General features: G+C 42.2%; 1 long non-coding RNA gene across 2 annotated transcripts in view; it reads left to right on the top strand.

The window, feature by feature from the left end:
• LOC146776208 (uncharacterized) overlaps positions 1-27,767 on the top strand; it is a 210,124-nt gene that overhangs the window by 87,999 nt on the left and 94,358 nt on the right. Inside the window, exon 3 of one of the 2 annotated variants that reach the window (XR_014972059.1) lies at positions 12,489-12,517. The exons of the other annotated variant lie outside the window; for it this stretch is intronic. This is a non-coding gene — a long non-coding RNA (uncharacterized LOC146776208). Of the gene's footprint in view, positions 1-12,488; positions 12,518-27,767 lie in introns of those variants that run through there. 2 annotated transcript variants of the gene reach the window in all.

The following is a 27,767-nucleotide window of genomic DNA, read 5'->3' as shown; positions in this document are numbered from 1 at the left end:
GAAGGAGCGGCCACTGCTGCGGCTGCAACAGATGCGGAGGGTGTGCGAGGGCGAGTGATGAGGAGCTCAGTAGTCTACAGGGTTGGTGGAAGTTCAGTTGATGGTTGGTGTACGCAGGTCCTATGCCATAGAGGGCTTTGTAGGCATGTGTGAGGATCTTGAACTGGCATCTCTTCTGGATGGGGAGCCAGTGAAGGTCTTTCAGGTGGGGGCGATGTAGGTTCGTTTGGGGAGGTCCTGAAGGCAACTTTTTCACCACATGATAACACTTAGATTTTTGCAGGACTCAGTAAAAAGCAAAACCATAGCATGAACTGGATGTGAGGGCATAGTAGAGTGGACCTCCACCATCCACTGCAATGTCTCCACAATTATCTTGGCACGCGCCTGGAAAGTATGGGAGTGGTTGGAAGAGTGCTTAAGCATCTCCATCATTCACCAAAACATGAGAGATGAGCCACAGGCCCTTATCTGAGAAACTAGGAATGGCCTGAGGTGTGCAGTGCACTGAGACCAGCAATCAGGGATAGAGGGCCGCCCCACACACTGCCCTACTAGGCGACACTGGACCTGCAGCCATCACACCTGGCCTGCCATAAAGAGTGGGCGAGCCACAGAAAGGAAGGGCGCCCGCCTATAATGGCCCCTTTCCCGCCTTGCCTGTGACCCCATTAGCAGCTCACCAACAAACTGACCACCAGTGAGAGGCAGCCCTACAAGACACATTCCATGAAACCACCAACAAGCGCCATCAAAGATGGGAGAGAGACCCCTGCCTGTGGTGAACCAATCACCAGGACCAGGGATGGTGAAAGGCAGCCTGGCTATCTCCCAAAGTCCCTCACTCTACAAACACCCCGTCTGGGGAAGGGAGCGACTGACATCTTACCTATCTTGTGGCCCACATGTATTTTACCTGTATCGGAGGTAAGTCCTAATGGGTCCCTAGTATCTACAGCAGGGACACCCATTGGTGCAGAGGCCAGCAGCATCCCACGCAGCTCGAGGGCGCTTCCGGGAAGATAGATATGTGAAATCTGGAAGCAGTCATTGGCACAGCATACCTTTACACCGGAAGCTGCCATAAAGGTGCTCAAGAGAAAAACACCTCAACCCCCCCCCCCCCCCCCCCCTTCCCTGAGTCCATATAAACAAAGCTGTAAGACCATTCCTGAGCAAGAGAGCCCAGCACTCACCAGGGTAATTTCTGAGACAACAGCCAATGAAAACATAAGCATTAAGCAACATGCCCGGCACAGTCAGGGTCCAATGGTACATCCCGAGGAGACGCAGACAAAATGGATGGCGCATTTTTCGTTCCTGGAAAACGTGGTCGCCTGGGGTTCAATATCAAACACATTACAGGTTTACTCCTGGGGAATAAACGCACAATAACTCTCTCTCTTTCTCTCCTTCCCTGTCTCCCTCCCTATGCATGACAAGAACAGGAGAGTGCGCAACGACCAGCCATGGCATAAATCACACTAAAGAGAGCAGATAAGGGCTGGCAGGCGAGCGCACGCGCCCTCAGATGCAGTTAGCGAGCAGTCCCGTCACGCAGGTGGCCCTTGCAGCAAAGCATTCTGTCACCTGTCCCTACCCTGACATACTGCGCCTTTCACTGTGGTGTGTTGTTAAGCAGTGAAGATAACGCACTAGAGCAGAAGGTTAACACACGGGGAAAGAAATATGCCTGCCTGAGACTGACAAACGGGAAAAACAGCTAAAGAGAGGGGCAGGCGACACGCTGCTGATCTGTGTGGCAATTAATTATTCACCTACAAGCAGCAACAGGGAGCACAGTAACTTTATTAAGCATTCAGTAGTTATACCTATCTAAGGAATGTAGAATTATAATGCACGGAATCCTGCAACCCCTGTATAAAAAGGCCGTCTCTAATTACCACATTAGCATCCAGTTGTGAAGTCTCTAATAACCTGTAATAAAGAAATGACACAGCTGATCAACCGTGATGAGTTATTACAGCCGAGTTCCTACACAATACCTCCTGCCTGAGGAAATGGCAGGTCACTGAGTGTGATTACAGCTGCATTTTAAACAAGTAAAAGAGGACCTGTTCTTTTCTTCTTCTGATATAGTTTAAAAAAAAAAAAAGTGATCAGCAGAAAGGAAATTTTTGGGGCAAAATGCATATTTTTTCCCACAGTATATGTCATTGCTGGGAAGATGGGATCTCTCCATATTTATACATAATTAAACCCATATAATGTTTTAACCTGCCTTATATTAAAACCGATTCTAATAAAAATTACTAATTGCTTTTTGTTGTGTTTAATTTCACAGTACAGATTCTGCTTTTATTCTACTTGTCTGCAATGAACATAAAAGAGTAAGACACTCAGGGGAATATTTACAATAACTGGCGCATCCCTGCATATCAGCAGGGATGCGCCAGTCATTGTGCGCCACAGCTCCGCCACCATGGATGTGCCGCATTTACAATGCGGCGCACCATGGGGCAAAAACGACACAGATGCGTGGCGCATCTGTGCCGTAAAAGTGGCGCATTGCTGGAGTTACGTCGCAAGCGCGACGCAGCTCCAGTAATGCTCTGGGGGGCCCTATCTTGTTAATGCTGCGTCAATCCTTACGCCTGCTTCAGGCCATATATCATCAATAATCTCAGTGCTATTTTTAAAAATTAACACACATTCTGAAAAACTATGACATGTAGGCCCTGTGCACAAATTCTATGATTAAATATGCTTCTACCAACCAAAAGCCAAGGAAGGATTTAACTCAAGGGGTCTCCTCCTCACACCTCCTGTAAGTCAGTGCAAGAGAATCCCTCCATGGTTCTGACCTGTACAGGGAAACAAGAAACGCTTTGGCTGGTTCAGACCACAATTGACCTCAGCGGTCGCAGTCCATATAGAAAAACAATACTTTTGCCTAGGGTGTATCTAATTTGAAGGAAAAATCAAGTTAAAAAGTTTTAAAAAGAAAAGAAAGGGTGAAGATGCCTAATTGATAGTTCACCACAGCTCCATTTGCAGGCAGCTTGTCTTGGGCCAACCTTGCTTTACTTCTTCTCGAACTAGGGCTGCCACCTGTCAAGAAGCCACATTCTGGGCCAGGACTGTGAATATTCAAGACAAATTGTCACAATTCTGGAAGAAAATTCAGAACAAAAGGTAAATTTTACAGCCAACCTGAAGAGGTCATGCAATAATAAAATAGATGCCAGGCACAAATACAAATGGAAATAGGTTCAAATTCTTTGGTTTGTACAATACATAAATGTATTAATCAAGCATTCATATGAAACTGGACCTATTTAAGCAGAGTTTGACATCTGACATAAGGGACTATGCACGGTTCTAAAATCCCCTCCCTGGTACCATGCAGGACAGTGCTAGAAGCGTTGCTTTATTGCTGAACATGGAATTCATATGCACTAGTACTGCTGGTTATTATAACTTTTGTTTTTGAAGGTGTTCTTTCTAGCAAAACTGTCTGACTTTAGAAGTTCTTTGTTCCTAGGAGCAAACAAACAGAAGTTGTAGCAGCAATATTTCAAAAGAACCTTAAACTGGTGTTCCACTTTAACACCACTGTTATCTTAAGACCGTGCCCCAAAGCATCTGCTGCCCTACTACCAGTGCCAATAGGGCAGTGAAAGTGAGGGGTGATGGCACGGTCCTATAATTATCCACGGTACCACCAGTGATGCATCCTGTTGGGAAATGCTGTGCTGCAGAGGCAAAAGTCTACAAGTCTGAGCTCAGCCTGGAAATCCCACCATGATGAGTTAGATGGCGAACATTGTTTAACGGTCCCTTAGAAAAGCAATATACAGGTTGAACAGCCAAAAGCGAGTCGAAATGACAATCCATGGAGACAGACAATAAGTATGATTGAACCGAATGTTTCAAATAATCCGTTTGTAGGCCTGAATTGTGCAGAAAGACGTATAACAACAGTGGAGTCAATATTAGAAACACAAAAGGATTCTGGACAAGGTAATGTAGAGAAGTCAGTAGGACCATCTACAGAAGAATTAAATGAATGGTTGAGAAGCTTGCAAAAGAAAGACAAAGAATCTCAGTCACTAGATGTGGCCAAACTACGAATGGTACTGGAAGAGTTAATTGTAGGAGCTATCCCTACGGAGAAGTTAAAAACCTACCAGGATGAGGAGTTGTTATTTATGTGTAAAAGCATAACTTGGAGAGCAAAAAGTCTCCATGAAAGATTAGAAGAAGTAGCAAATGAAATGGGTATAGATATTGAAAAGGTAAAAGCCCTACAGAAACCATTTCGAATAGATTTAACTGAAAAGGACATTGAAAATATGAACACCACAGGACGAATGAGTCAGATTAAAGAAATAATTATTTTGTTGAGAAAATGGGGAGATGTGGACAAATGGAAAAGTAGATGGTATCGAAAACGAAATGATGCTTCAAATAAAATCTTTTCAGCTTTTCCTGTTAGAGAAAAAGAGAAGGTAGTAACAGAATGCCCTATGAGAGAAATTCCAGGAGGAGGATATGTACATGTCCCATGGACTAGGCAAGATATTTTGTCATTTACAAATGACTTCCCTCGACTACGTGAAAAACCCGTCGAGTGGTATAGACAGGTAGACAGATTTGTGAAATTGTCCAAAGTATTGTGGATTGATTTAAACAGCCTGTTTGACATAATAGTACCCGCAGACCTATGGACAGAGTGTAAAATAATGATAGATTGCCCAACACAGGAATACCCAAGAGATCCAAAAACAGGGGCTCCAGACCCCGAGGTAATGAAGAAATACGAACAGGTTATTGCCTTTCTGAAGAATAAGGTTTCACCTAAAGAGACAGATTGGGTAAAAATTGACAGAACACATCAGGTAAGCAAAGAGTCAGTACATGCATATTATGAGAGGCTGATCTTGGCTTTTAAACTGTTTAGTGGAGATGAAAATCTGAGTGAAAAGGATCTAAGTAATTTTGTATACAGGTTCGTATATGGTCTTCGTCCAGAAATTAGTGAGATGATAAAACAGCATACCATAGATTGGCAGAATAAGAAAATAGACGAAGTACTGAGACATGCTAAATATTTCAGTGTTGAAATTGAAGCAAAACAGTGAAAATTGAAAGAAAAGGCTATGTGGGCACAAGTGAAGGTAGCAGAGAAACAGGAAGCACAATTAGCAGAACAAGCGAATAATACAGGATCAAGACAAAAATTTGGTCCTGGGAAAGGTTAAGGAAATATAGAGGAAGCTAAAAAGAAATTTCCGTGTCATAATTGCGGTAGGATAGGGCATTGGAAATCCGAGTGTAAATTTCCCCCAAGTACTAACGATGAAAATGCATCATTGAATCCACAGGTGCAGAATGAGGTGAGTGGTCAACCGCAGCGACAGCAGCAGGTTGTTACCCAACAGAATCAGGTACCAAATCCGCCTTTTCCACAGAGCAAAAATTCCCAGAGGTATAGTAATGAAACGGGATTCTACAACGGAGAACAGGTAAATAAACTGCCACGCACTAGCGCTGCTTCGCAGTATTGGCTGCAACGCGATGAGAGTTATTCAGAAGAAAGTTATTGACGGTGCCGAAGGGAGGAAGAAGAGTGCGTACTTGGCACAACTCTAGAAGTAGACCAGTCAGGCCCATTTGTAGATGGAAAGATTAATGATGAAAGCATTACTTTCCTAGTTGATACTGGTGCTACTTGATCAACTGTCAGATCAGCTGATGTTAAGAATCTTCCTCTCTCGGATGAAACGATCCAAGTAGTTGGTGTATCCAACAGGCAGATTAAAACTTACCTTACCGACCCAGTGAAAGTTAGCATATGGAAATTTTCTGAAATGCACCGCTTTGTCGTGTGCGATACCAGTCCTGTGAATTTGTTAGGTAGAGATTTGTTGTGCAAACTGAACTGCACTATATTTTGTACCCCGGATGGGATAGCATTTGAAACTCCGGATGAAGATGTGCTGTATAAAATGACAATGACAAACAGGGAAAATAAGGTTATTGAAACCTTTGCTGTATTTAACCCTGATGAATTACCTAAAGAATTAAAACAATATGTTAATGCAGAAGTTTGGGATTTCACAGGAGAAGACGTGGAATTAATGAGAAATGTAGATCCAGTAAAAATAACAGTAAAAGAAGGAGTAAGTTATCCAAATGTCCCTCAATATAAATTGACACCTGAAATGATTGAAGGAGTGACTCCTGTGATTGAAAAAATTATAAAACAAGGTATTTTGAGAGAAATAAAGAGTAGCCCATGTAATTCACCAATAATGGGACTGAAAAAGCCGAGTGGGAAGTTCAGGATAGTACAAGATCTGAGAAAGATAAACAAGATTGTTGTGTCATGTTGCCCCATTGTACCAAATCCATCAGTAATTTTATATCAGATTCCCCATGACGCAGAATGGTATACAGTAATTGATCTATGCCATGCTTTCTTTTCCATCCCATTGCACCATGACAGTCAGCAAATATTCGCATTTCGTTTCGGCGAGCGTATTTTGGCTTGGTACCGAATTCCACAGGGGAACACAGAAAGCCCCTCGATATTTAATCAGCTATTGAAGAAGTCTTTGGAAAGTCTAGAAATGCCCAAAAATGCAGTATTAGTCCAGTACATCGACGACCTTCTTGTGGTGTTGAAAATCCGTGAGGCTTGTGAACTTGACACAATAGCATTGTTGAATCATTTGGCAGATGGAGGACTTAAAGTGTCACCATCAAAATTACAATTTGGTACAATATTTAGGACATCACATTGAAAAAGGACTGAGAAAAATAACGATAGATAGAATCAAGATCATAAAAAGAATGAGTGCACCCATGACCCAAAGAGAAGTGAGAATGTTTCTGGGAATGGTTGGATATTGTCGTCAATGGATTTGCAATTTTTCCTTGATTGCAAAACCTTTGATATGACTGACAAGAAGTGATGTGAAAGATCCCATTGATTTGAACAAAGAAGAATTGGCAGCATTCAAAAGATTGAGAGATGGGTTGTGTGAAGCACCTGCATTAGGTATGCCTGACTATGAAAAGGAGTTTGAGTTGTATTGCAGTGAGAGAAATGGATGTGCACTCTTTGTGCTAATACAGAAGCATGGAAAACTGAGGAGACCAATTGCATATTTTTCATCAATGTTGGACCCAGTAGCTGTTGCCTTACCTGGGTGTTTGAAAGCAGTAGCTGCTACATGCCGAACAGAGTGTGGGAATTGTGATGGGATATCCTGTGAAAGTATTCGTACCTCATGATGTGGCAATCCTTTTTACAAGGAGTCGCACACAGTATATGACACATAGTCGGCTGACTAAGTATGAGAAAGTTATACAAAGTGCCACAAATGTAATTCGTGTGAGATGTTTGAATGTGAATCCTTCAACATTACTGCCTGATGCTGAGAATGTGGAAGTCAGAGATGAGGCAGATCATGACTGTCTGGATGTACTTGATTTCTGTACAAAACCTCGACCGGAGATAAAAGATGTACCTTTACCAGAAAGTGATTTTGTTCTGTTTGTGGATGGGTCTTGTTTGAGGACAGATGATGGAGTGTTAAGTGCAGCCTATGCGGTATGTACGGTTGCAGCAGTGATGGAAGCATCATATCTGAAAGGAGTAAAATCGGCACAAGTAGTTGAACTTGTCGCTTTGGCTAGAGCATGTAAGATTAGAAAGAATGTGAGAGTGACTGTGATGACTGACAGCCAGTATGGATTCGGAGTCGTACATGACTTCGGTCAAATATGGCTGCAGAGAGGCTTTTTGACATCAAGTGGAACTCCCATTAAGAATGCTGAAGTGGTTGGAAAATTGCTTGAGGCGATACAGTTGCCTAAGCAATTGGCTGTTGTGAAGTGTGCTGCCCATAGACAAAGTGGTGATTATATCGCCACTGGCAACAAATATGCAAATGACATGGCACAATACTGTGCACAAAATCAGAATTCCATTAATCGGGCTAAGGAAAGAGAGGTGATTTCTTGCTCTTTGATGTTTACTAACACTGTGGGAACATGGGAAGAAGAAAGACAATTGCAGGAAGACGCAGGAGAAGAGGAAATGAAGCAGTGGGTAAAAGCAGGATGTGCACCCAGAGAGAAAGATCAGGTGTGGGTCTATCGAGATGGAAGACCAGTCATGCCTGATAGCATGATGTCTGCCATGGCACGGATGTATCATGGTCAGGGACACATAGGGAGAGATGCTATGGTCAGGTCATTTAAACAAACCTGGTATAATGCAAAATTCAGACTTGTAGCAGAAAGTCTTTGTCAGAGATGCCTAATATGTCACCAATACAATCCAGGAAGAAAGACAGTAGTGAGTCTAGGAACAATAGGTCGAGCAAGAGGGCCTTTTACCAGAATGCAAGTGGATTTCATTGAGATGCCTCCCTGTAACAGACTGAGGTATGTTTTGGTTATGGTCTGTCTGTTTTCTAGATGGGTAGAAGCATTCCCAACAAGAAGAAATGATGGGATGACAGTGGCAAAATTACTTTTGAGGGAATTCATCCCTAGATTTGGGTTCCCAGTGACAATTGAATCAGACCGAGGAGGACATTTTCATAATGAGATCATAAAACTGATTTGTGAAGCATTGAATGTACAACAAAAACTACATTGTGCCTACCGACTAGAGGCTTCTGGTGTGGTGGAACAGATGAATGGTACTATCAAAAACAGGATAGGGAAAATGTGTTTAGCCACAGGTATGAAATGGCCTGATGTCTTGACTCTAGTACTCCTGACTATTAGATCAATTCCAGATAGAACTACAGGGTTAAGCCCCCATGAAATCATCATGGGGCGAGCCATGCGGCACATGTTTATACCAGTCAACAAGCTGATGACTATAACTGATGACATGGTGTTGGAATACTGTAAAAGCCTGGCTGACGCAGTTCATTCTGTGTTTCATCAGGTTGGAGCGGATGCCACTACCCTTGAAAAGAAGCCAGCCCATGATCTAAGCCCAGGGGACTGGGTGAGAATAAAAGTACACAGAAGAAGAAACTGTTTGGTCCCAAGGTGGGGAAAACCAAGACAAGTCATCTTGACCACAACAACAGCTGTAAAGTGTGCTGGATTGAAAAACTGGATCCATGCAAGGCATACATTGAGAATTCCAAATCCAGTAGGCGGCAAGGAGAAGGAGTATTTTTATGAATCAGAATCCAGTAGTGAGTCAGATGACGAAGAACCAAAAACAAAAGAAAACCCTGAAAGGGGGGGAAGCAGAACAAAGTCTAACACATGTTCCAAGAAGTATTTCACTGAGAAGAAGGTTACAGATTTCTGATACCAGTTCAGACTCATAGACTGAACAAGGAGCGAAGTGTTCAAAGGAAAAACGAGAGAAAACCAAAGAAAAAGACAATGAAGAGATAATAAAAGAGATTCATGAAAAAGAAGTGCCAGACGAAAGATTGAGAGACATTCCACCTGAAACAACACATTTAGATGGACAAGTGCCAGATACAGAGAGAGAGGGAAAGATTATTACGGAAGACCCCCGAGGAGGTGTAGGGAACTCCAACATCCAGTTAGAAACAGGGACAAGTAGTTAGCAGGAAGATTGCGTGACGGAGATTCGAGGAGGAACAGAAGTAGGGAAAACTAAAGAAGCGGTGGAAAAAGAAACTGTTGAGAGTAAAAAGCAAGTTGAAACAGAGTCAGAAGAAAGCGATGATGAAATACCTGAAGGTTGAGTTCTAAGAAAGAGAACTTGGAGAACTGAAAAGAATGATAAAGGAAGTAGATTAAAAAGAGCAGCAAAAGATGATGTTTGGCCGAATAAAATAAAAAGGTCGAGATACCGTCTGACACGAGTAAGTTCACCAAGAGCTGAACAGGTGAATGAAGTGACAAGTCAGGTGAAATCAAAAGACGAAGTAACTACTGTAATTAAAGAGAGCAAAAGAACCAGAAAACCTAACCAGAAGTATAAATCACCAGAATGGACGTATGTGGCCCTGCCTGAAGTAAAAGAAGAGGCAGATAGCCAAGGAAATCCAGAGGTGGTTGTACCAGAAGTGGCTGAGGAAGACGAAGAATCGGAAATCCTGAGAGTTATCTTGTCCAATATTGGAGAAGAAGCGGATGTTCAGGACATTCTGTATACCGATCACGAAGGAAAAGTGAAGAATGGTGAAATGCCAAACTGAATGAGACAAGAAAACAACTGAGAGAAAGACAATAAAATACCGAAAAAGACAAAAACTGGTAGAACCAAGTAGGTGCTTAGAGCCTTGGGTCAGAAAACTAGTTGTGAAGTAGAAGAGGCTAAGTCAAAAGACACAGTCCATTTTAGCAAAGATGGCAAACATAGTAGCAAAGATAGATGTAAATTTTTGAAGAGATGGTGTAAAATGTGTTGTTGTTGTACAGGATTATTAATGCTTCTATGGAGTATACTTGCTCTACTGATCTCATTTAAAGTTACTATATATACCTTAGAAGGACATAGTGAAAACATAACTGATATAGGGAAGATTCAAAAAGTAGTTCTGACTGGAATAGATAAAAACTATTTAGATAAAGACAGGTCTATAACTAATTTTTCTAATAATGTGTTTTCGAAATTGTTGTATGAATATGTAAAAACAATGGATGTAAGGGACTGCTACATCTGTATGCAGTTACCTGCTTCTGTATCGGAGGGAGTGACTTATCATCACCTTCCAGTAACTTATGGAATAACATGTAGTGTAATAGCTAGTTTATTTTATCAGACAGGAAAATTAGAATATTATTTTTCAGATGTAGATACTATATTTTCACAAGTACCGTCAATTAACAAGTTAAATAAGGTAAAACCTGCAAAGGTGAATTTTTCCTAGAAACTAAAGAACTAACATTAGAATACATATTTAAAAATAATTTGACTTGCAGTTTAAAGAAAGAGGAAAATACATTTTTAGATATGGTTGAAGAAAGGAGACTGAAAATGCAAAGAAAGGCTTCAGGAGGAAAAGTGGAGAAAACAGTATGGGATGTAGAGATGGAAAAACACTTGAAAGGGGAAACGAGTCCAACTATGGCTTTAGATTGGCCTCAGAAAGGGAAATTGTGTATTAGAAGGAATCAAACTGCATATGATAATTATTTTGTAGGGAATAGCGAGTGCCATGATACATACCGAATCATGGGTGGATTGGGATTTAAAGGTAGAAAAGATCCAGTTTTTCCAGGACTATATTTCATTTGTGGGAACAGGGCATATTATCGTTTGCCAGACCATTGGTATGGCACATGTTATGTAGGCCTGGTTTTCCCAAAGATTTTTCACATGGATAGAGGAGAAGATGGTGTACATAATTTAGGTAGTAATTTAGTACGTAGTAAGAGAGAATCTTGGGCAGAAATTGTAGGTGATATTTTTGGAGCATTGATACCGGCAGTGGTAATATATCTCAATGCTAACAAAATTAGAAGACTTTCAACAGTAGTGGATCGCTTGTCAACAAGCACCGCTGGAGGATTGTTATTGGTAAACACTGAAATGGTTGCCATGCGTGCTATGGTAATGCAAAATCGACTTGCCCTTGATATATTATTGGCAAAAGAGGGTGGAGTGTGTGGAATGCTGAAAGTTCAACGTTGTTGTACTTACATTCCTGATGAAAGTAAAGATTTGAACATTTATATTAAAAATATTACAGAATTGCATGACGAAATTGTACCACTGGAGGTTGAAAGTGTATGGGAAAAGATTGGAAGAAAGATATCAGCTATTAAAAATTTCTTAGTAAATTTAGGTAGTACCTTTTTAGGTAAAATATTATTTCCATTAACATGTGTGATCTTTATAGTATTAATGATAAGATTAGGATGTATTTGTTGTAGAAAGAATAAAAACCAGAAAAAGTCAAAAAGAGAAAATTTAAGGAGAAAAGACGTAAAACAAGAGAAAGAATTTGATGAGATAGAATTGGAGGAAATTAAAGAGAGTATGTATAAATCAGCAAAAAGAGAAGAGACAGGGGAAACTGAATTATGAATAAAAACAAGAAATCACTTTGAAATTCCGTAAAAGGGATACAAACATTTTATGGTGTGGTGATATAATCACCAAAGGGGGGATTGCTGGAGCGGGTAGTACAACTTTTTGTGTACCCCCCCCATTTCTGCATGTTTATATTAATCTGAATAATCTATTAATTGTAATACTATTAATCTGTTTGATTATATTAACAAAAGAATTACACGTGTGATTTGCGTTTGCATGACTAAATTAACTGTATACTAATATATGTAAGCACACTAATGGTAGAAAATTTGAATATTGCATGATATATGTTGCTTTTGTGACGTAATTGTAAATTGCACCAGATGACATCACAGGGTGAATATAAATGCTTTGAATGTTGCTATCATGCTAGATAATTACTCACACATAGGGGAATTAGTGAGGGTTTAACATTTTATTAGCCATTTCAATGTTTTAATTACGTTTTGTGTTTGTTTTGCTTAAGTTGACCATGTGGGCCTAAGAAAAGATGGCTGACTGAGACACACAACGTGACTACTACAGTTTCACGAGGTTTCGGGTGAAGTGCGCCTGCGCCACCGCCAGCAACAGTGGCCTCGTCCTGACCCCAGGCAAGATGTACCCACCAAGGACACACTGGGAGAATCGCCAAATTCATGAAACAAAGGACTGTCTCTAAAACCGGAAACAGCAAGTGTGATGACTTAACCTAACAGACTATGTGAGAACTTTACCGAATGACCCCAAACCAGCCAATCAGGGCTGCATAAAACTGAATTTTGTTACATTTGGATGTTACTTTCATCATAAAAGTGGGTAGACAAAGCGAATTAGGGATTCCTTCTTTTGAGCAAACTTTCCTTTTTCCTGACGTTATGCTGACGGAGAGGACGGTGACACTGCTCGACAGCTGTTATCCTGAATCTTTGAAAGACTGAATTGCTGCCTGACTTTGATGATTTAAAGACTTTACCACAACTTGATTGACTTAGAGGACGTCTAACAGCCAGATTAGGTAAATATGATGTTCGATGATTTGGTTTATGACTTATTAAAATTGAAATTGATTAGATAAACAAAATTATTATTCTAACAATCAAAAGTGTCGGGTGATTTATTTAGAGAAATTAGAATAAGATTAAATGTAGATAAAAGAATTGTATCACCAAATATCCAAAATCAACTAACTGATTCATCGATTAAATGGAGGGAATATCTCGAGGTTCTGAGTTCAATAAAGGTACTTAATGTATGTTCAGGTAAATTGAGTTCTTTAGTTGAAAAGGTATTCTTTTCATGTCAGCGTTTGGATAATATATCTCTCCCGTGAGAACGGATCAATGAAGTGTGAGAGTTGGTGTTATGGGCCCCACCAATGAATGTTTTGAGTGAATGTGCTAGTGTGATATTCGATCTGTGACGAAGGGAGGTTTTAAAATTCCACGCTGCATCAATAGCTTGGGTTCGGACATTTAAATAAAAAAGCGTATTTTGAATTATTTTATTTTAGCACATTAATTTCTACTAATGCCTCCAGTGGCCTTTATTAGAATTAGTGAACCGCACCTATTCTTCCCTGATGGTTGTATTAATGACTCCAAAGGTTAAGGCAAGTCCGCTGTTTTGAAACTTCTGCATCAGTGTTGGGAATGGAATGTCCCATGGAGTTCAGGTGGGTTCCCCTATCCTAGGTGCCTGGCTGTGTGTATCTGGTATTCTCAGCTTTGATTTTTCACCCTGGTGTCACATCAATCTAATGTTTGCACTGAGGCCTAGACATGTCCCTGACATGATTACGTCCTGGGCTTGTGCAATGACTAGGAGGAACACACCAAGCATGCCCTCACTGACTGACAGTAGCCTACTGTCCCTGTTGTATTTTAGTACGTAGAGCAGTGGTGGCAGCATACCGTATTTTGAGAATTCTTAACATAACCAGACCTTTTTATCTGTGCCACTGTGCTTACTCAGTTTCTACCACTAGCATCCTGAGGGTCTGTTAGGACTGTGACTGTGTATAGCCTGTGTGGTACATGATTGGCATTTGTGTGTGAGCAACAGCAATGGAGGCCTGTAGGATCTATTTTGAATGCCTTTGGCCTGGCTTATGCACTAGATGGAGATGAGAGTTGTTTTACCAGACAGTGGAAGTTTAGTGCTCACATTCCTGACGCTTGGAGGAAGGTGACTTAGAAATTGAAATAAGGGGAGTGGAGACAGAGTTCCTTCAGACATTGGAATAGGCTCTTTGCTTAGCAAGGCATTTTTGATTAGTCTTCATGAACGTTGCCATTTGGTGGATTGTAGTGGTTATGGGTGGCATTGCAGACATTGTTGCAGACACGGCTCCTCCATGTGGGCGGAGTAGCGTTGCCCCACTGCTTTCTCGCAGTTCGAGAAGCAGAAACATAAAATGGTATTATAAATCCCATTTTAACTTTCTGCTTCTCGCACTGTGAGAAAGCAGAAGGGTTGGTTGGGCGTGGGCGGGTGGGCGTTCCTGCTCGAGGGCAGGGGAGGAGTGGCTTGCCCACTGTAGTGGGCACTGAGTGTTTGGTCGGCCCTCTGGGACCAACCAAACCAGTCATGCGCACTCTGTAAATTTCTCCATGTAGGCTGCATGCAGCCTACATGAAGAAAATGGCCTCCCCATAGGCGCCTGACTGGGTGCCATCCCGACCAATCAAAATGCTTCCATTGCAGTATTGTGATTGGCTTAGGGGAGGTGAGGGAGGATGCCTGTGGCTGCTTCCTGTTGACGACACTGGACTAACGACGGGGGGCCAGGCTGGCAAAGGTAAGTTTATTTTAATTTTAAATGAAACCTATCCCCCCGCGCGACCCCCGTACCGCCCCCCCCCTTGTGAGTCATGCCGGCCACGACTGCTCTGTTGTGCAGGGTAAAGAAGCCTTTATGTAAGGTTTGCCCTTTTGTCTTTTCCTGAGAACTCCATCACTTGACGTGATGACAGGCATGTGCAGACATCTCACACCTCTTTGTGTCTCTGTTGTGGGTGCTCCAGGTGTGAGACTACCCCAATGTGAAAAACATCACTCTGCACAAAGGCTCTGTTTGGAGAACATCCTGGAAAGGACACTTGAAAGGAGAACCAAACTAAGTTGCTTCTACAGTATAAGACACTGGATACACATCTCCTGCCTGGTTTTCGTATATAAAAGTGGGACCCCACTGCCTCAATTGCTGTTCCAGTTTCAAGTCCTCTATGGCCAAGGAAGTGAGTACCCTGCAGAGTACTCTGCGGACTGCTATGCAAACAAGGCTGGTGTCTGCCTGACAGCCAGTCTCCCAGAGATCAGCGGATCCAAAATCTGGATCTCTTGCTGGAGGAGTTGTTTGAATATCCTGCTGTGCCTTGAAGTTTGCTGCTTTGAATGAGAAGGAGCCTGCAAGCCTTGCAGGAGGAGTGTCTGTGCAGCAGGAGTGAGATGCAATGCATTTCCAGTGTCGGTGGAAGAAAAGAAAGAAAGAAAGGACTTAGAGAAGCCATTTGCTGGACCCTCTGAGTCCATAGTCTCTTTCTACTGGTGCCTGGTGGAAACTACAAAGACTGTCCTGCAGTTGCTGGGGCCTGGTCAGGACAGTGATTATGCATCAAAATTGGCCTGTGTGAGGATGCAGCTTCCAGCTGGCTGTGTCTGCTCGCATTGTGATCCACCTGCGTGAGGCCAATTCTCCCTAGTACTGTGACTGGGCTGTGCATGGCTGCAACTGCCAAATGTGGTAACTGGCCTGTGCCTCAATGCACCAAAGGAAACTGGCCTGAGCATGACTGCCACTCATTGGAGGCTGCAACTGCCCATTGCACTCGGCCTCTGAAGCTGTGAGCAGCCAAAAGAAGCTGCCCGTGCCAAATTAGGGCATCTGCTAGCTCCGGCATTGGCCTGTCACCAAGACCCCAAAGTCATAGACACTCACCGTTGGTCCAATAGTGACTGCTTCAAGCAAGGACTCGCACTGCTGGTGCCACCTAAGGATCTGGTTGGCTTCACTGCTGTTGGTTGACCTAAGTTGGAAAAACAGAAGAGCTGCTGGCTGGCACCCCCTTTTATGCTGGCTGTACACAGCACCTCTCGAGGTTGAGTAGTCCAGTCACCATCCCAGGACCGTTTCCACCATTGCGTGGTAAGAATGATTAAACTGAGACTGAGCACGCTCATTGTTGGGAGTGATTAGGAAGTACACCTAGGCTTAATTCATGCTACTGCTGCATACCCTAGAGAAGGTGCAGACTACCCAGAACTTGGAGAGAGCCTGGACCGGAGTTGGAGGGAGCAGCGAGGAAGCAGGTAGAGGTGCCCAACAATGACTGAATAGTGTCCAGAGACTCTAAATAGTTTGTGGTGCTACGTAGTGTGTAGTATCAAATTCTGTTGTGTTTTAAATTACTTTTATTCTTAATAAAAGCACCACAAACTCTACTCAATGAGAAGCCTGTGACTGCAGAAGGGTGTAAGGGGTTGCAGCTGGCCCAGTTTTCTGAACCATAGTAAGAAGGAACCCGGGACATCAGAGGCAAGAAATTTCAATCCCCAGGGTTGAGGCTCAGTAGCCCCTGCCTGCCCCTTGACACCCCACTGCACGGTATGTGATAATAAGCCTTTATTGTTATAGGTGAAGCAACACTTTGGTCGATTAAACCAAACGCAAGAGAGATTTTTATAAAGTGCACATCCTGAACTGAAATATTTCAAGGTGCTGTCAACTATAATGATCATGGTAGAGAAGGCACTGGGAAGAAAACTAATTGCCTAGACAGTTTGGCCAAGCTGAGAGGTCAGGATTGAAATGAGGATTCCCGATTACACATTATGCAGTTCAGCCACAGGTTGAGTATCATATTCTTTCCACCTTCTACCCCAATTAAATTGTTATTTGTGCCCCAAGAGGCAGTCAGTTGTTTGGTGCCACCTATAAAAAGGCAACATTATGGTCTGATAAACCATAGAAGAGAGGCCCTTGGGCAGTGTTCATCCAGAATGGAATTCCTTTAAGGTGCTCTCAAATAAAATGGTCACAGAAAAGAAGGCACAGGGGAAAAAAACACAATTGCATAGGATCACACAGTTTGGTCAAGCTGAGAGGCTGAGAGGCTGGCGGGGATAGAAACCAGGCCAGAAGCTGGCCCTACATCTAGTTTTTGGCCTAATGCCTACAAAAGCTTGTGACTGGCCTGACCTAATCCGAATATACTCGAATGGTATCACTGGATGGGGGTGGTAGGGTTGAAGTGTCTACATTTACACGAAGCGTTTTCAAGGAGAGGCTCACACAATTTGAACAAGAATTACCATATTGATGCATGTCAAACTGGTAGTGAATGTGAGGGGGGATTGGAAGGCAGAGGAATGCCATCACAAAATTCCAGGTGGGTGTGTGGATGGGGGGTAAGGGAGATAGAATAGAATAACAAAAATCTTACCTGTCCTGTGGCCTATGCATCAGTGCTCTTCTCCACTCCCTAGTGTCCCAGTAGTCCCTGGGATACCAGCACACCCAATCCAAATGCTGCTCTCATAGCATGAGAGCAGTGCCAGAATTGGTCTGACAGGCCTTGTTTGCCTCTCAGACAGCGCCTTAGTGCCTGCTGCGTTTCTCCAAAACGGCTGTGCAGCACAGCCAGGTGGAGAAACTGAAGTGCGCATGTCTGTTTGGCCTACTTGAGACGGCCGGCCAACCCGACATGCCCACTTTACAGTGCATACTACCCCCTCCTCTATGCCATGCCTTGCCTCGCCCTGCCCAAGACTCCCTGGCTCAGTCAACTGGAAAAAAATATATAATATTGTTATATTATAATTTTATTTTCCGCTGACTGACTCAGTGGGTCGACGCTCCTCCGCCATTACGGAGGAGCCACCCCTGATAGCACTTTTAGAGGCTGCCCCTTTGTTTTGCCTTATTGTAGTGTTGTAACCTACGGCAGAGGGGACTGGATTAAACAGTGACACAGGAAGCACCTGAAGCTTTAGCCTCTCTCCCACTAAGAAGGGCAGTGAACGGAAGAGAAAAGAATTACGATTTATCAGACTCATGGTGGTTTCTGAACTGTATGTAGCCCAAATATAGATCCAAGTACCAATGGAGTGCTTTATAAAGAGCATTTTTATTTTAACAGGAGCATCTCAGCCACGAGGTGCTAAAGATAGAAATGTGTTATCTGAGGGTTGGGTTAGACCAAATTGCAATCCTCATGGCATTTTGTAGGGGTCTGAGAGAGCGCGATATGCAAGGGGTTAGTGCTATAGAGCACCCGCAGAGTTTCATTAGTCATTTCCCATTCGAGGCATGTGACAATCCAACAATTTAACCGGACTCACACTTTTTTAGTGAAATGCAAAAGCTGAAATCAGAAATCAGGGCTCAGGGCATTAAAGTTAGCAGCTCATCAACCACTAGACCAAATCTTCTCCATTACTTCATGTTTAGAAGTTGGTGCAAAGCAGTGGGCTCAAACACGCCAATGAAATTGAACAAAATTATATCCTCTCATTAAAAAAACAGCAATACTGGTACAGGCTAACTATACCAGATGACTTGGTGCCACGAGAAATGGGAAACAGTTTTTACAACCTAATTTTTATATTGCAGTGCCTTTACCATGCATTTATTACCACACAAGTTTTTACCACATATAGGGCTTTATTATGCATGCCTTTACCATGCATTTAAGGTAAGGTTGAGAGTTTGGGGGGGGTCTCCCCACAAAAAGATAAAAATTAAATATAGATGTACATATATATATTTAAACTCACCTTACTTTTTAATTTTTTTTTATAGAATTGCGATTTTTCTTTTTTTAAATTTCAACAAGTTTTATTACACATTTTTTTATTAAAAAGATACAGGAACACATTAGTAGATCTATAACAGGGTTTGCAACGTTACATCAAATTAATATTGTCATACCGTTCTGTGCATACCCTACTTGTGCTAATGTTCCAGAGAGAAAGGAGAAATAGAAAGGAGCAAGAGAGCTAAGGGGTGAAAGAAGAGATAGAAGACAGGCATGCGAGAGTTGTAGTACATATACATTACGTCTGACATTGGATCTGACCATTAGGTCCCAGGTACAATCTTGTTGGGGTGATACTTAATTTGGGTTGCCAGGATGTGTCCTCCCCGGTCCACCACGTTTTCATGGGGGCTCAAAAGAGTCTAGATACGTGTCCAGGGACCCCCACATCCTTCTTGAGGCTGGTTTCCAGGGCGAACTCTGTAGGGATAAATTGTCTGCTCCTCTAAGATGCGTGATCCAATTGAACCATCCTTTGTACGATGTCTTGGAAGTGTCTTTCCAGATGGTGAGGACCATTTTCACTGCTTCTCTCAGCAATAAGTCCAGAAGGTCCCTGTCCTCTGCTGACTTCGTGTCAGTGCACATAAATCCCGTGGTGATAGTGGAAAATTCTTTAGTAAGAGTGCAGTCAAACATTTTAATAAAAAACTTAAAGATTTCACCCCAGAATGTTTTAAGATCTGGGCAGTACAGGATAAGGTGTGCAAGATCTCCTTTTTCTTTGTTACAGTTCCAGCATACATCCTCCTCCCTGAGTCCTAATGAGTGTAATCGTTCAGGTGTCCAGAAAGCCTTGTGAAGCAACCAAAACTTAGTTTGTGAGAGCACAGGGGAAATCTTATTTCGCGATGCTGAGGACCATAGTGTGGCCCACTCTTGGTCTTTGAAAATGGTTTTACTTTGATTATTCCAGTAGGCAGCTGTCTTGTTAAGCTTGGTGGAGTAGGAGCGGAGGAGTTTGTAGACGTGTGAGACCTGTTGCTCCAATTTATTTATTTTAGATACTAGCTGGAACATAGATGGCTGCGAGTTTAAAAATGTGGTTTTGGACAAAGCCAATCTGATTTTTAGAAAGTTATAAAATTCGATATCATTTAGATTGTGTTTTTCCTTAAGGGTGGCGAAGGTGATGGGGTAGTTTTCGCTTTCTAATTGAAAAGGGTAGTAGATCCCTTTCCCTAGCCATGATTCAAAGGTTGAGCTTTTCCCCTTGTATAGAATCCTGCTATTGGCCCAGAGTGATTCGTTTTTTGACCCTTTAATGCTGTTTTCTAGCTTTTTATCTACCTTTAATAGGGCGATTTGTGTGTTTTTAAAGATCGGCTTTGAGGTATAAGGGTTTCTGTTTGCTGTTAGTAGAGCGAGAGGGTTTAGGTTGTTTAGGATGGCTTTCTCCACCTGCAACCATGCTGGTGTTTAACCATCCGGAGGCGCTATCCAGTAGGATCCTTGTTTTGCTAGGAATGCTAATTGGAAAGTTTTGTAGTCTGCTAGGCTTACTCCTCCTAGTTTTTTCTCCAGTCTTAGTTTCTTAATGCTTATCCTAGCTTTCTTTCCATGCCAGAGGAAATTTGAGATCATAATATCAATTTTGCGGTGGAAATCATCTGTGAGTAGGAGTGGGAGCATGCTGATCAGATAATTAACCATTGGCGTGATCATCATTTTGATCGTTTCTATTCTTCCCCACCACGTTATAAATTTTGGAGACCATGATTCTAGGAGTTTCTTAATCTTCTCTAGCATTATTTTCTCGTTATGATGCAGTGTGTTAATTAGATCATTGCCAAATTTAATTCCCAGGTATTTGATGGAACCCGCTTGCCATGATAAGCCTGACTCCCCCAGACTATCCCTTGTGCAGTGGATATTTAAAGGTTTGCATTCAGATTTGTCATTATTTAATTTATACCCAGAGAGCCCGGCGTATTCTGCTATCGATTGCATCAGGCCAGCAATTGAGGACTTCGGCTATTCTGTTACTATTAAAATATCGTCAGCGTAGGCGGCAACTTTTATGTCAGTGCCATTGATATTTATGCCCTTTATGTTCTTATTTAGTTTGATGTCTTGGATGAGAGGTTCTAGTGCTAGAAGGAATAGCGAGGGGGACAGTGGGCAACCTTGTCTGGTGCCCTGTTGTAGGGTGAAGGGGTCAGAGAGTGACCCGTTAACCACTATTCTGGCTGATGGCTCCCGGTTAAACTTACCTTACTAATACTTACCTTAGTTAGACCAATAATGTGTGGTAATGGTATGCAAGGTAAAAGCAAATTTGTGCTAAAAATTGTGGGGTTAAAATGTGTTGTTAAGGCATGCATTGTTTTTACCTGCGTTGTTCCGTCACACAACCATGATATACACCATGCCTCATTCCTGGGCTTCCCTTTTAAAACCACAGAAACCGCTCCTCAGACCATTGTTTTTGTCAACGAAGTCTACAACTCCCAGAGTGCAACAGACAACAAAGAAGGCTCTGAACCTTGGTGTTAAAGGCCAGGATGACCCGGGTTGTGCCTAAAAAACTCACACCCAGGCAGGACTCACCTGTTCACAAAGATGCTTCTGGTGCTGCTGCACATCTACGCCAGCCATAGTGTCAGCATGCAAACCAGTTTCTCATAATCTTACTAAGAGCATGCTAATGGCTCAGACCGGGAGCAGTGTAGTCCCTATAAGTACTTTGGTGCTCCCCGAGTGGACCAGTCTCAACCTTTGTGATCTCAATTCGATAGTAAGAACGATGACATTCTCAGTAAGAATGACAGACACTGGTGAATATTTTAAGGAGTTTATATAAAGAATCATTAAGCAACATGCAGGCAATCTATCGTAAGCATGGTTAGCAATGTCCTTGGTAAGGTACAGCATGGTGAGAATCCTCTTGGAGTGCTTACCATCTTTCAGTGCAAAGCTTACAATTCTATATTCACATGGTGTGGTGCAGCGTCATTTCAAGATGTAAGACAGTACATCTCTGGCTATGTTAGTGCAAGTTTGATTTTAAGCATTTTGGAAGCGCAAAGGATAAAATTGTTCCCAACACTTCTACTCTCAAGGTTGAAACATGTATTTCGGACTCAAATGGACGACTACATAGTTACAGGCTCTAGCTGCTGCAGAATACAGCAGATCAAGTAAAATCAGGCAAAGGCATGAACTGTAACCCATATGAAGTGGCTCCAGTTCACAAGACAGAGCTATAAAACAACTAATCATAAATTAAGGTATTTCATTCTCCTTCGAAAAGACTGAGAAGACGGTGGTGTGGTGCAATTGTGATCACAAAACCTGCATACTTACGCGGTCTTTATGAAATAATTATACACAAACTCTAAACACCGCTCCAGAGACATTTCATTGAGAAAAGCTTTCACCATTTTCATTGGTTACGATCGGGTGAACAGGAGTTTTAACTTTTAGATGCACATCCTTTTTAGATACATTTGGCAAGAGCTGCTTGCCCCCACCCCAAGCAGAAAAAGAGAATTTGTTTTCCTATTTAGTTGCTGCCGTTTATTAGAAGTTGGAAACGATCGCTCACCAGGACAGCCCTCATCGTGGCCACCGATGACATCCAAGTCATACTCGACAAGGGAGAGTCTGCGTCTCTGACCCTCCAAGACCTCTCAGCAGCCGTCGAATGGTTCCCACTATATACTCATCAAATCGCTGCACAACATAGGCATCCAAGGAGCCGCTCTCAGGTGGATCGCCTCCTGCCTCACTGGGAGAATACAAAAAGGTTTGTCTTCCCCCCTTCACCTTCTAACCCAAGGAAATAATCTGTGGAGTACCCCAAGGACCCTCACTTAGCTCCACCCTCTTCAACACTTACATTACCCCTCTGGCCAGCATTGCCAAAACCTAAATAAACTGGTTTGGATGAGAGGCAATATGTAGACACATTTAATTGGATATGCAGCAATATACTAATAAAAAGCATTAGCACATGAATATTTTCTGGTCTTTTGTTCTCTGTTGCACTTCATAAGAAACAGCCAGCCAACGCGTTTCGCCCAAACATGGCCTTCTTCAGGGCTGTAATGGCACATAACATGAGGATATTTTAAAATAAGCGGTAAAAAGACCAATTTTTTAAGAAAGACATTTACATTACAAATGAAGAAAGTGAGTTTAAAAGATAAAGCATGATAGAGAGATAAGAGAAGCAAAAATAGCCAGAATAGAATGAGGGAAGGAGGTGCACACTATAAGAGAACGCGTGAATCATAAAGGATAAAGGTCTAGTGAGCTAAGCGTTTCACCCGTGTAAAAAGGGATGTGAGGCACTAGAAACAGGGCAAAAGTTGGCGAAAAGTTAGAATCATAAAAGAGTAACACCAAAAAGAGGGAAGAGAGCTGCCTTATTACCCAAAACCATGTGCAAAAAAGATTCAATGTAGCTAGCAAACTAGCTTACCAAAATATTGTAGACAAAGAATGTGTCCTCTGGTGCGTATGTCAGAAGACAAAATTAAAGCGAATCCTAAAAAAAAAAAATACCAGGAAAATATGTACAAATGAACGTGCCTGCAACCAATTATAGAAGCAAAAAAAAAAAGACTGATGAGAAAGGCTCGACATACCTAAAATGCATTGATGAAGCTCGTGGTAGAGCGTAGATCAGCAGGTATGTTTGATGGCAGTATTATCTGTGAAGAAATTATTTAATAAAATTAAAGAGGGTATGCTCTAAGATAAGCTGTGAACATTGACAATCTGTGTTAGCCAGGGAATGCATGGTTAAATGCACTTCCCGCCAGGTGGCTGTAAAGGCACATCCTCAATGGCATAACCCATATGTTTAACAATCAAAGTACCGCAATGGCGCACGCGTCGCAGTTAACAAGTCATTAGAGTTTGAGAAATAAACGGCTGCAGGCACATTTTATATGAGGCCGCGTACAAATATAAACGGCCCGCCTACTGAGATTGAAATATGAAGCAAGAGATCAGAAAAAGTAAAAAAAACAAAAAAACGCTATGTTTAAGCCAGAGGCACATGAGGATCTGGCATATGCCGGGTCAGGTAATAAACTAAAGCGCTGTACGTTTACGTTTAAGGAAGCGCTAAAACCTAGAGCGTTCAGTAAGAAAAAAGCGCCATAATCAAAAATAACTGATGTAAGACCAGAGGCAGAGTAGAGTCTAACGTATGTCAAATCATGTAGGCACCAAAGTTCGGTACATTTGACAAAGCACTATAACGCAGTGCACAATAAAGCACATCGCGCCATCAGTTAACACACAAAGGTCAAAGAAATTAGCAAAAACAGGGTTGGCAACTCACTTGAAAACGGTATTAGCCACATCCGAAAACTGGGAGCCTTGTCCGTAAGCAACGCCCCAAAGTCAGCACGATTGGTGAGAGAATGAAAAAGGGGCCTGCTGAAACATTTAAAAAGCATCTGCCAATGAGCAGCGAGCTCCGAACACTAGACCGCACCACAGGATGTGAGTACACAACTTACTTCCGGGGTCCTAGATACTACGAAAAAACTAGATTACATGAAAACTAGACCGCAAAAGGTGGTTCTAATAACCAAAATAGGCAGCACTATATTACAATTCTAATAAGTGAAAAGCGAGCGTGTAAAATTGGCGACAGTCAGGACAGACAACTTAAAGTAGCTAAATAGCAGAAAATGCTGGTAGAAAAAAGTATGAGACTTAGTTACTAGTAGAGAGCATGCCTGAACATGAGCAGCAAAATAATAATGTCCAGAGGTTGTGTGTGGGTAAGAACCTAAGTGGGGTGACAGAGGGTCCTCCATTATGAGTGAGATCCACTATGCGCAATACGCAAGTGAGATCCAGAGAAGGAACAGAAAAGAAACTGTAAATACATAGGAGACATCACAGATATTGACTAACATTTTACGTAGATGGCAGTATGGTTACAATGCCATTGCGAGGTAGCCCGACAGTTAACAAAGTACAGAGATCAGCACAGTGAGACATAGAGCAGTATTGAAAAGATGCACAGTAAAGTGCAATATGCACTAGAAACACAGGAGAGCAAGAGCAATGTTTGATAAACAATTGGAACAACATTACAATAAATCAATGCCCTACAGGTCAAAGGGCACATCTACTGTTATCCACATATTCTAAAGTCATGACACAAATGCGTGCAAAAGATGATGTTAAAACGTACAACACTTGTTTTGGCACACAGTGTTACAGATAAAGAGTAACTAAAGACAAGCCAAACGATGGATGGAAAAGAATACAGAATTAGTTATGCATCATTGGACACATTACCATATGTGGTGTTAATAATCTGATATGGACAGTTAGTTCAGATAAACAAATGGCCACACTATTTACAAAAAATAGTGTAACTCCCTGTCAGTGTTGAGACCCAGTATTGAGGAACGTAGCGTACAGATCCATTTGGCTTTCAATTGTCTCAACATAAGTGCACAGGGCTCATTGGCAGATGCTTTTTAAATGTTTTAGCAGGCCCCTTTTTCATTCTCTCACCAATCGTGCTGACTTTGGGACGTTGCTTACGGACAAGGCCCCAAGTTTTCGGATGCGGCTAATTCAGTTTTCAAGTGAGTTGCCAACCCTGTTTTTGCTAATTTCTTTGACCTTTGTGTGTTAACTGATGGCGCGATGTGCTTTATTGTGCACTGCGTTATAGTGCTTTGTCAAACGTACCGAACTTTGGTGCCTACATGATTTGACATACGTTAGACTTTCCTCTGCCTCTGGTCTTACATCAGTTATTTTTTATTATGCCGCTATTTTCTTACTGAACGCACTAGGTTTTAGCGCTTCCTTAAAATGAACTTACAGCGCTTAAGTTTATTACCTGACCCGGCATATGCCAGATCCTCCTGTGCCTCTGGCGTTTTTTTGTTTTTTTTACTTTTTCTGAACTCTTACTTCATATTTCAATCTCAGTAGGCGGGCCGTTTATATTTGTACGCGGCCTCATATCAAATGTGCCTGCAGCCGTTTATTTCTCAAACGCTAATGACTTGTTAACTGCGACGCGTGCGCCATTGCGGTACTTTGATTGTTAAGCATATGTGTTATGCCACCGAGGACGTGCCTTTACGGCCACCTGGCGGGAAGTACATTTGACCAGGCATTCCCTGGCTAACACAGATTGTCTATGCTCACAGCTTATCTTGGAGCTTACACACTTAATTTAATTTTATTAAATAATTTCTTCACAGATAATACTGCCAACAAACATACCTGCTGATCTACGCTCTACCATGAGCTTCATCAATGCATTTTAGGTATGTCAAGCCTTTCTCATCAGTCTTTTTTTTTTTGCTTCTATAATTGGTTGCAGGCACGTTCATTTGTACATATTTTTCTGGTATTTGTTTTTTTTTAGGATTCGCTATAATTTTGTCTTTTGACATACGCGCCAGAGGACACATTCTTTGTCTACAATATTTTGGTAAGCTAGTTTGCTAGCTACATTGGATCTTTTTTGCACATGGTTTTGGGTAATAAGGCAGCTTTCTTCCCTCTTTTTGGTGTTACTCTTTTATGATGCTAACTTTACCCCAACTTTTGCCCTGTTTCTAGAAACGCTTAGCTCACTAGACCTTTATCCTTTATGATTCACGCGTTCTCTATCGTGCACCTCCTTCCCCCATTCTATTCTGGCTATTTTTGCTTCTCTTATCTCTCTATCATGCTTTATCTTTTAAACTCACTTTCTTCATTTGTAATGTAAATGTCTTTCTTAAAAAATTGGCCTTTTTACCGCTTATTTTAAAATATCCTCATGTTATGTGCCATTACAGCCCTGAAGAAGCCCATGAGAATAAAAGACCAGAAAATATTCATGTGCTAATGCTTTTTATTGGTATATTGCTGCATATCCAATTAAATGTGTCTACATATTGCCTCTCATCCAAACCAGTTTCTATAGTTATATTTGTGATCTACAAGCAGCAGATCATTTGAGGAGGGCAATATCGCATACTGCCGGTGACTAGTCCTGGCGGTGCAGTCCTCTATGACACGGCTGCTTTCAAATTCTTTTTCTGCCAAAACCTAAAGACTCAACATCCTAACCTACGCTAACGACACACAACTCGCCCTCTTCCTCTCCAGAGACACCACCAACACCAACTTCCACAACTGCATGACAGACAACTGCCTGAAGCTCAACTCGGATAGGACAGAGGTACTGATTTTTAGAAACAAAAGCTCCCCAGTGGACTCGTCTTGGTGGCCCACAGAATTAGGATGTATGACGATGCAACGCAAACAAACACAACGCACACCATTGCATCGCATTCCTCACATTGCATGCAACGCCACATCGCATGCATTCACCACGCAAACCATTACATCGCACTTTGCCCTCACATGCATGCAACAGACATTTACAACACACACAAAGACCACGCATTCTATCACACCGCAAAATTCTCCCTAATGGCCCCCCAAACACAGTACAACACTCTGACACTTCCCTCAACCCTAAGGCGTAAACAGTAAAGGCAAAACAGTACCATACACTAACATCAACCCTAAGCCCTAACCCTAAAGCCTAAAACAGTACCATATACGACTCCTAACCCTAAGCCCTAACCCTAAAGCCCAAAACACTACCATATACGACTCTTAACCCTAAGCCCTATCTCTAAAGTCCAAAACACTACCATATACGACTCTTAACCCTAAGCCCTAACCCTAAAGCCTAAAACACTACCATATACAACTATTAACCCTAAGCCCTAAAGCCTAAAACCCTCCCCTCCACCACACGTCCTTACCTGTCTCTCATCTTGGTTCCAGTGTTGTCTCCCCGCCGTCCGTGTATCGGTGCCTGCGTTCTAAAAGTGCCCGCGATGTAATGGCGCCTGCGATGTAACATCGTGCGTAGTGAACGCACGCGTCGTAACGCCGCGTGTGTTGTGACAGCACGCGACGTAAACGCATGCGATGTGAGGCATGCGTTG

This window comes from Triturus cristatus, chromosome 12 (assembly GCF_964204655.1).
Source record: "Triturus cristatus chromosome 12, aTriCri1.1, whole genome shotgun sequence".
Taxonomy (NCBI): domain Eukaryota; kingdom Metazoa; phylum Chordata; class Amphibia; order Caudata; family Salamandridae; genus Triturus; species Triturus cristatus.
Note: the sequence above shows the minus strand (reverse complement) of the source record. Positions and strands in the feature narration are given on the sequence as shown.